Genomic DNA, 10,900 nt, shown 5'->3' on the forward strand with positions numbered 1-10,900 from the left:
ACGTCGGGATCGAACCCAGGTCTCTCCAGGGTTGAAATGTTGTCATTGGGTCATTGCAGTCGGGTTGTTGGGGAAAACTCGCTGGTATGCAAGCAGTTAGCTTGCCCAGGTAAAAGGTAGCTGTCCGTACCTGAGAGACCTGGGTTCTGATCCTGACGTGAGTCAGAAATTATATATATATATATATATATATATATATATCATATATATATATGTGTATAGATAATGCACTATGTATAGATGAATTAAATATAGACATGCTACAGAAGTGTGGTATGATGATACCTTGCAATAAAAAAGCTAAAATCTACAATAATGTGTTCTTTTGCAAGGGATGGATTGAAGACCTTGGGAGCAATAATATCAGAATTTTGTCTAAATAGAAACATTGATTTTCAATTACTGGACGTACATACAACATAGATGATGACGCAGAGTGTGTGCAATGCATTGTGGGAATAAACCAGTAGAAAATGCACCGAAGTTTCTACGACGCAATTGAGTTTTCTGTACAGCATATAATGCTGTATGAAACTCTCAGTCACGGCCTATGATACTTTCAGCCATAGCCTGGTGTTGGCCTGTATTGTTGGCGCCTATAGCGTTGCCAGACGGACTGAGGAAGCTAGAGGGCTGCAATTTGGTATGTTTGATGATTGGAGGGTGGATGATCAACATACCAATTTGCAGCTCTCTATCCTCAGCAGTCTTTGAGATCTGAGGGCGGACAGGAAAAGTGCGGACGGACAGACAAAGTCGTCTTAATAGTTTACTTTTACAGAAAACTAAAATTGTGAAAATGAGTGACTCAAAAGATGGAGTTGCTTAGAAAATACTCAATTGAATATAGAAACAATAATTAAAAACCAAAATAGATGAGAGTACATGAAGGATTTAAACCAGTTTTTCTAGCAAAACTCAATAATCAGTTATAGAAGAGGAAATAGAACTGATAAGACATTAAAGAAATCAAATAAAATAAAAGCAGAGAAAGGAGGAATAATTGGAAAGCGTGAAAAAAATATATAAGAGAAGACTCCGTATGGGGGTAGTGCAGTCAGTGCACCTCAAGTGGTGCACTGTAGGCATTCTTAAGGTTCTTTGCAGCTCGCCTTCCTTAGGCCCCTAGCCGCTATAACCCCTTTCGCTCCTTTGACTGTACCTCCATTCATATTCTCTTTCTTACATCTTACTTTCCTTCATTTCTCACCAATTATTTCATAGTGCTTCAACTGCTTTGAGGTTTTCCTCCAGTTGCACATTTCAAACCTTTTTGCTCTCAGTTTCTATTTCAGTGTTGAATGACCTCATAGGTACCAGCACTTGGCCTTTGGCCTCAATTCTATATTCTAATCTAATAAGTATGAGAAGAAACTCGCTGTAACTGCGCCAAACAGCAAGATCTCCTTAGAACGCTTTAGATCCAAATGGCAGAAGAAGAAGAAGAGTAATGAGGAAAGGAACTAAATATTCACAAAAGAGATAACTGGAAATCTGAAGCATTTACTAACCTATAAAAAATACAGGAACATCTGTACTGGACTGAAAATATTAATAGCTAAATCTTACATTCAATAGCTATTTATAGATGTTAAATAAAATAGATAATATGAAATTATCTATTAAAAATGTGATATGATAGAGAAATAGTCTGAATTAAGCCCAACCAAAGGAAGAAACAGAACCTTTTTGCAGCCATATCAGGAAGATAAAATGATCTAATGGCAAAAATATCACATTCAATAGATACTGATAGATGTTAAATAGAAAATATGAAATTATCTCATAACAAATATGAAAATAGGCTTAAATAAACCCAACCGAGAGAAGGAAAACCGCTACAAAGGTGAGTCCCTGAGTTACTACTACTAAACGTAAACAATCCAGCGCTTCTTCTTCTTCTTCCGAGTTCTGACGAAGCATGGACGTCAACAACGTACTCGGACGTTTCATCCTTTGTGTTGTTTTATTGCAACACTGATTTTCGTTTCTGCTTATTCGGGACACAAATAGGAAATGGGAGGAAGGACCGAGAAATAAGAGGGACAGAGAGGACAGGAGAAGAGAAGAGGCAGGAGGCAGCGCCGAAGGGCGGTAGGTGTCGTGAGTGGGTCCACACCAATTGCCTGGGTGGGCAAACATCACGAACGAGCACTAATATATATTATATATATATATATATATATATATATATATATATATATATATATATATATATATATATATATATATATGCTGGCATTCAGAAAGCGGTGGGTAGATACCATGAATTGGCTTTGGGTAGGGCGTGGTAGAATAGGGGGGAAGGGTCAGAACTGTGGGGCATCGGGTATTACTCTGGAAATTGAATTTTCCTGTAGGGTTTTGGTTGCTTATTAACAATTTACTGCTTATATTTGGCGGCCGACTGTAATTAACCTCAGAACTTCATCTAACAAGGCAGGGACCCCTAGGGAAAGCAGGGTTGTGGGTGGGGTGGGTGGATCATGGGTGAATGGCGATGATATGTTATTGTATGGTGGCCATCCTGGAATGCTATCGAGCCTGCGCAGTGTTATAGGGGAGCTTTTGGTAAAAAGGGGGTCGTCTAACTGAGGGAGGGAGGGACACAGTCTATAGATACATATCTAGCCAATCATGTTACAAAGTAAACTTCTAATTGAGGAAAACCATCTTGAGTGAGGGATTCATACACCATATTTACATTTTCATTTATTCCTCTTGATTTCCACTATTTATAACCGTCTTTATTTCTGCAATATTTTCTTTCTCGTTCGTCAATCATGACAGTTTCTTCTTGTGTACATTATCTTGTTCCCAATTGATGAAATTTGCCCTTATGTTATACTCCATGTTATACCGTTTTAAAATTTGTTCTGTTTTCACCTATATTGTCATATGTATTTCCTGATGCCCTGTCTTTCTCTATTTCCATTACAGATAATTTTTCAAGCAGTTCCTTTTATAATAGGTTTCCTTCACTACGGGGTTCGGGGAGGGTGGAGCCCCCTGGCTAGGTAACACAGCCTACTAGGTTAGGTTAGGTTAGGGTAGATTAGGTTAGTATACTATCCTTTATAATAGGGCTAAGTAACAATGCCTACTAGGTTAGGGTAGGTTAGGTTAGGTTAGTATACTGTCATTTAATAGAATAGATTTTCTTTAACGGGGGGTTGGGGGGCCGGTCGCTGAGTAACACTGCCTACTAGGTTAGGTTAGGTTACTATACTGAAATTTAGAACTGAATGTTAAGGTTTTTCATGTTATTTTGTGTGATTTGTAACTGGTTGCTATAATACTTTTTGTTTTTTCATATATTTCTCTTTCTTCAGGACTTACCTCACTTCTTCCTATTATATGTTGGTATGTTTCCCACTTCCCTGATAATTTCCTACTTTGCTGTCTACACTCTTCTAGAATTTTCTTTGCCGCCTTGTTTCAGCAATGTCAGTTCCCCCCAACTGCCCTCGACCAATCAAAAGCCTTATCATCCACGCTGACCTGGGTTTCCATACCCTCAGTTTACTGTCTTTCACACCAGTACAATGGCGGTTACATTGCCTTCTACTAACCTATAACTCGTGATAGTTTGCCTGTTACTAGTGAGAATTGTTTCTTAAATTCTCAAGAATTCAGTCATTATTATTTCGGTAATTACAGATAATTAATTAAATCGTGTCAAGATCACGGCCTGTTAAGAAAACAGTGTTTTTGCCCTCATTGTGGTAGTGAGTGCAGAATTGGTCTAAAGAAGGAAGCATTTAGGTGCGATAATTCGTATCCCTTTGCCCACAAAAAAGAAAAAGAAAAAGGTGCATTTTCTATGTTTCACTGTTCCGGAACACAGGGTTTTCCAAATCTTATTTAGATGTTGAAACTATTTTGACATTTTGCTTCATTTTTGTCTCAAATTGGTTTATTTGCTATGAGGTCTGAACTGCATGTCAATGGCATTGGTCCAGTTTTACCCAGGAAGTCCTTGTGAATTGTGTATCAAAAAAAAAAAAATAAATTGGGTGACCTTCAACAACTGTGGAGATGGATGAGGCCAAATTTGGCAGAAGGAAATATAACTTTGGAATAGTAATTGAAGGTCAGTGGGTATTTGGAGGGATTTGTAGAGAGACAAGAATTTTCAGTTGTGCCAGTCAAAGACCCTAATTCTAACTCATTGTTAAGTCTAATTAAAGGTTACATAGAGCCTGGCACAACAATTATTTCTGATTGTTGAAAGGCCTACAACTGCCTGTCAAGCGAAGGGTATATTCATTTAATAGTCAACCATTCAGTGAACTTTGTTGACCCCATATCTGGTGCTCATACAAACACCATTGAAAGAAGGTGACACAAACTCAGGGATAGTACCCCTCCGTACGGTCGAAAAAATGTAATTTTGTGGGGTGTTTGTTGGTAGCCTACTTCAAAATACATTTCAAAGAGCACACTACTAGGTTTCGCACACTCTTAAAGGTAGCCGCTGATTGATACCTTACAGATAGTTAAGATAAGACTGTATGTTTCATTGTCGTTGTATGAACCACATGGTTTATTACGTTTGAAATAGGTTTTATAAATGTAGAAGAACTTTGCACTAAAAGTTACCTTGGAAATTGATTTTTCCGATACTTGTAGTGTTGCTGATAGAGGAGGTGGTGTTTTTTTTGTTGTCGGCTTATTATCCTTTGCTCCCAGTCCTTCCCTCCTCGTGTTTCCCTCCCACACCTGACCCTCCCATGACCCACTATTCTAATTTTAGAATAGAATGGGGCTGTTGGTCTTTCCTCACTTTCCTGATGTATTCCTACCAATCCCCCTTCTAGTTCCTCCCTTTCCCTTACCCGATCCCTTCTCGAACATAATGCTCCCTATTGACTTGTGCATGTGCAAAACCATTTCATAACAAAAATGAAGGGTCGAGTTGTAATATTGATAATAGTTGCCTGGCAATAAACAACACCACCTCCTTCGTCAGCAGCACTGAAAGTATAGGAAAACTCAATTTCTAAGGTAATAGTTCTGTAGTTTTGCCATGCAATTTTTTGACTTGACAATATAGAAAATGGTGTATTTTATGATGCAGTACAAGTTAGATGACTTGAAAAAATTGCCTAAATAACGCAAGAAATTTACCGTCCTTCTTTCGTGCTTTTGCATTAATTCCTGAGGGGCTGGTACCAAACGTGGCAACCCGCAGAGCGTTTCTGCACAAAAACACAAACTAGAGACAGTATATTTCTCAAATGATCTTGCCAGTACTGCATCACATATATATACACACCATTTTCTATGCCGTACAGTCTGAAAATCCCATTAATAAACAATATCTCGTGCAAAGCTCTTCCTTAAAGTTTCCGTCAAGTTTTTGGAGATTTTGAGCAAAAACCAAACTTATGACCCCAGGTCTGCAGAGCAAAGATGGAACGGTAATACTTCAGAGTAGCTGGCACATGTTGTTCTTCCGTGCCCAATCTCACCTTGGGGCACCCAGGGGCTCACCCCACCAGTTCAGGTCAGAGTTCAGCACCCTAGGATAGGTTAGGTTGAGGGAAGGTCAGGCTAGGATGAACCACTGTTGAAATGTTGGACTTTCACTTAAGCAGGCTGCAACCAGGGGAAGTAAGTCTGAATACGGCAACATTTCTGTGCGTCGACTGGTTGGACTGCCTTCCTATGAACTCGGTGAGAATGCCGAGTGCCGATGGCATGTTGATGAGGAGGGTGAGGGAGGTAGAGTTGTGGGAGGCTGGTATGATTTTCAGTCTGTAATCTTGGGCAAGTTGGCCATTCAGATACAATTCAGTTATTACACATGTAGAAAGAATACAGGGAAGTCTAACGAACAGGTAATCTTGTGGTTTTTGTTTTTTGTTAGCTTACCCTTGTACATACACAATGTTCGTTGCACATACACACACCCAGACTCCCCTAAACATGTAAGGTATGACATGCTTACATTCAGAGATTCGTAAGACTGGAAAATACAGAAAATTTCAGAGAAATAAAAATTCAGCCACAAAATATAAATATTCTTAGGGTAATGCAGACCATCATTTTTCCCATAGGATTATTCCTCATCAAGAGTTTGCAGAGGAGCAAGAACTGGGCGAGGGATGTGGCATTGGAACAAAGTGGTAGATGGGGCATGTGGATGACCCCATAGCCATGAATTTGGGTCCATTTTGGGGTTTTTGGGGGGACCCTTAAGGAAACCTTGTGCCTACTCTTGTTGGAAGGATAGCCACTGTTGAAGTTTGATTTTGCTGGCCCTCGCAAAAGGGTATTCTCAATAGGGGGCTAGTGCCGTCAGTGCACCTCATGTGGTGAACTGTAGGCATTACAGGCAGTCCCCGGTTTACGACGGTTCCGGCTTACAACATTCTGAGTTTACGACAATTTTTCAGATATATTCATTAAAAAATCTAGACCGGTTTACAACGCTTGTTCCGAGTTTACGGTGCAGCCAGTTTACGACGCTTTTCAAATACATATACAGTGAACTTGTGTATTGGAGTGGGGAATGTGTCCCACACCCCCCCCGCGAATAGGTCAAATCCGCGAATGCTTACAACGCCACTCTAAAAACGCTTATACCTGTCTACCATGAAGGGTCAAACACCAAAGTATGCCTAAAAATACCAGCCTACATCAAATATACATTAAACTATTACCTTATTACTGTATTAATCTTTGAAATGATACTATTAATATAATTTCCAAGCCATCTTAAACATTTTATCATTACATTTATACGTACGTACTTTATGGCTTACAGCTGTAGGTGAAAATAATCCAGTCCCCCCTACGTATTCAGCCACACATTTTCTTTCATACAGTTATAAGCCGTTCTGTTTCTTTTCAGGGGGAACCATTGGTATTTATGTATACAGTATGAAATTCACAAAAAGAGAGAGACAAAAATTTAAAAAACGTATGCACATTTTAAAAAATTTAATACTACGTATATTTGTACCTGTCTACCATGAAAGGTCAACACCAAAGTACTGTATGCCTAAAAATACCAGCCTACATCAAATATACATTAAACTGTACCTTATTACTGTATTAATCTTTGAAATGATACTAATTGATATAATTTCCAAGTCATCTTAAACATTTCATCATTACATTTATACGTACATACTGTATGGCTTACAGCTGTAGGTGAAAATAAACCAGTCCCCTACTTATTCAGTCACACATTTTCTTTCATACAGTTATAAGCCGTCCCTTTTTTCTTTTCAGGGGAACATTGGTATTTATGGCCATATCGTAATTCAAAAAGAGAGACAAAAATTCTTTAAAAATTCATGCACATTTTAAAAAATTTCATACTGCTGTACTTATATATTAAGATTACTACATACGTAAATCACACGGGTACTCACCAGCGATGAATGTTGATTAAAGATGATGATGAATTAGCTGTGCAGTGCGATGAATAATGATGAAGATATGCCTGCACAGCAAAGCAGAGTTGTTACAACTCATCTGAGGGTGCCTCTTCACCTTCAGGAGGCACTTCTTCAGTTGATTTGGGAGGCACGACTTCAGGCGTTGGGGAGGCATTTCTTCAGGCGATTCGAGAGGCACTACTTCAGGCGACTGGGGAGGCACTTCTTCGGGTGATTTGGGAGGCTTTGGAGGGGCCTTCTTCGTCCATTTGATGAACATGTTGATAGGCAGCTGCTGTTGCTGCTTTTTCATGGTGGTGATGGTTTGATTATAGGGCTCCCATGCTGAATCAAGCATGTTTGAAAACTTTAAGGAGCGTTCCATAAAAGGATCCCATGTTGAAACATACTCCTGCAGATCCTGAATCATTCTCTTCATGTGGGACAGACGTTCCAAAGTCAGGCCGCTCTCCTCTTCCTCCTGCTTCTCCCCTGAACCTGGCGTATCTTCTTCCTCACTGGCAGACTTCGTCAGCTCTTCCAAATCCTGGTCCGTCAGGGGGTCAGAGTGAGCATCAATAAGGGTGCCAGTTTCATCCTCGGTGATGTCCTCGAAGCCTTCCCCACCTAGAATCCTCGCCAACTGGACAGCCTTATTAATGGCCAAATGTTGAATTTCTTCAGGAGAGAAGCCCCTGTAATCATGAACACACTCCGGCCACAACTTGTTCCAGCATGCGTTCAGGGTCTCCTTCTTCATGTCATTCAGTGATCGGCTGATGATGCTCAGACATGTGGCAATCGTGAATTTACGCCAATATTCTTTTAGTGTAAATTCACTGTCACTGTCCATTGCAGTTACAAGGTGCTGGAGGGAGTTCCCGGTATAGAGTGCCTTGAAGGCACAGATCACGCCCTGGTCCATAGGCTGGAGGAGAGAGGTGGTGTTGGGAGGGAGGAACTCAAACTGGACTCCCTCATAAGAAAGATCGAGAGGGTGGCCACCAGCATTATCCATAATCAGCAACACCTTGAACTCCATGGCCAAGTCGTTCAGGTATTGCCTAACTTGAGGGATGAAGCTCTGATGGAACCAGTACTCTGTGAGGACTTTGGTGATCCAGGCCTTAGGGTTATGCATCCAGAACACAGGAAGCAATGCCTTGTTCTTATTCTTGAGGGCCCTGGGGTTTGCAGCCTTGTAAATGAGGCCTGGTTTAAGCATGAAACCAGCTGCGTTCCCACACATGATGAGGGTAACCCTATCCTTCTGGGCCTTGAATCCGGAGGCTTTAGCTTGGTCCTTCATAAGGTATGTCCGGGAAGGCATCTTCTTCCAGAACAGGCCAGTCTCATCCATATTGAACACCTGTTCTGGATGGTAGCCCTTCTCCTCGATGATCTTCTTGAAGGCCTCCGGATATTTCGCGGCTGCTTCAGTGTCTGCAGATGCAGCTTCCCCATGCAGAGTAACAGACTTTAGGTTGAACCGCTTTTGAAATCGGTGGAACCACCCCTTGCTGGCCTGGAAACCTTGAGGCGCTGATGATGGTCCTGCTTGGGGTTCTTCCCCCTCTTCTTCTTCTGCTGGTTCATCAAAGCCTAGAAATTCCAATTCGCCTTCTTCAACGCCTTCCTCTCTGCCTGTACTACTGTCGTCATTTTCCTTAGCAGTTGATAACTGCTGGTGGAGTTGTCGTGCTTTCGCCGAATGATGTTGGAGTCGAGGGGCACGTTTTTCTTCCGGCAGTCCTTTATCCAGATTGCCAGAGCAGATTCCATTTTCACGATTGTTTTATCCCGCACTGTTGCAACTGTCTTTGCACTACCGAAGTAGCTCATACTCACAGACTTGCGTATCTCCGCCTCTTTCTTCTTGATATATCTCACTGTGCTCTCATTAACACTGAAATGGCAACCAACCGGTGGCAAAACTTTTGCCCTCCTTTAACATGTCAAGAAGTTTCACCTTCTCCTCGAGTTTCATAACAGACTTCTTTCTTTTAGACTCTTTGCCAGAAGGCTTTGAAGGAGCAGGGCGTATTTTAGGAGGCATTTTTTAGGGCGAATACTGCTGATGCACAAAGATAAAAAATCAAACGGACAGACGACAGACGGTTTCACACGGTAAGATGCTGCGAACTATACACACAATCTGAAGATGATGCCGTCGAGCGTCCTCCCAGAATTCCGTGTTCACGAGTTGGTTGTGAATGTTCAGCCAATCAGCGCCAAGGAAAATGAATGGTGCTTCTGGATTGGCTGCTTTGCAGATGACAGCCAATAGTGTGTCGAGTATCACTGATCCTGGGTACACAGCGTCCAGCATCGCGATTTCTTTGTATTTGCAGAGAGGTGGCTTGGGTGAAGCACTTTTAAGAAAAACAAATATATATTATTAAAATTTTGCTGTGTTTACGTTAATATATTACAGTACTGTAATATTTGAAAATTAGTAAATCATTTTTAACTTACAAAATGTACTTACAGCAGTCATTACAGTAATATATACTTTACATACATGAAAATGCTACGTGGGCGCAGATGTAAACATACGTGCCCTGCAGTATTCCTGTTGTCTTACGTATTTTAGATATGCTCTACGTACTACCCGTAGTAGTATTTTACTATACTATGTATCATCCTAAAACACTTTTTGTATGTAATATTTAAAAATCATCTTACAACAAAACATTTTATAAAATGTATCAGTACTGTATTGAGAAGATCCGTGTTAGTATATGTACACGCAACCAATAGCACCATGCGTATACCATAGCGGGAAATTTCGGCAAATGACCCAATACAGTATAACCCGTTTTATTGCTACTGTATCTCACGTTTGTGTGTTTTGCATGTACAGTACTTTGGCCTAAAAATATTTTTTTAAATCGTGCATTAAGATGTCCTCTGAATGCTCTGCTTCTTCTAAGACCTCTGGCCAATAGCCTACAATTACTGTAATGACTGATGAGAAGAAAGTACTGTTGACATGATTGTTTTGTTAAGAGAGGGCAAAAGTCATGGAGAAGTAGCAGCCCATTACAGCATGACATTAATTGCAGTCGCCCGCATTGAGCATGAACAAGGTAAAATACTCATGCAGCCCTACTGTACCACCTTCGTTGCCATGTTCAAATACCTTAACATGACAGCGCCTCCCGTCATTCATCGTACTGCACAACTAATTCATCATCATCATCATCATCTACAGCATACTGAAATCAACATTCATCACCAGTTACTACCCGTATGATTTAACTTTACAGTACAGTACAGTACTGTATTATTTATTATTATTAAGGTACCCAGTGTAGTATTACATAATATTATTATTTAATTTCTATTACTCTTATATGTACAGTACTGTAGTACAGTAGTATTATTGATTTACATGATTATTTAATGTTATTATACAATAAATATGAAAATACAGAATACTATTGCTATACGAAAAAGACAAAAAAAATCTGCATCCACGAATATGGAGTTTCCCGCGAATGTTTTTA

General features: G+C 40.3%; 1 protein-coding gene across 2 annotated transcripts in view; it reads left to right on the forward strand.

The window, feature by feature from the left end:
• The first annotated feature begins 1,895 nt into the window (after positions 1 to 1,895).
• Positions 1,896 to 10,900, forward strand: part of LOC136847891 (gastrula zinc finger protein XlCGF57.1-like) — a 35,074-nt gene continuing 26,069 nt past the window's right edge. Inside the window, exon 1 of one of the 2 annotated variants that reach the window (XM_067119913.1) lies at positions 1,896 to 2,094. The gene's annotated coding sequence lies outside the window, so the exon portion shown is untranslated. The remainder of the gene's footprint in view (positions 2,095 to 10,900) is intronic. The other variant, XM_067119914.1, reaches the window with a different exon arrangement.

This window comes from Macrobrachium rosenbergii, chromosome 17 (assembly GCF_040412425.1).
Source record: "Macrobrachium rosenbergii isolate ZJJX-2024 chromosome 17, ASM4041242v1, whole genome shotgun sequence".
Classification (NCBI taxonomy): Eukaryota; Metazoa; Arthropoda; class Malacostraca; order Decapoda; family Palaemonidae; genus Macrobrachium; species Macrobrachium rosenbergii.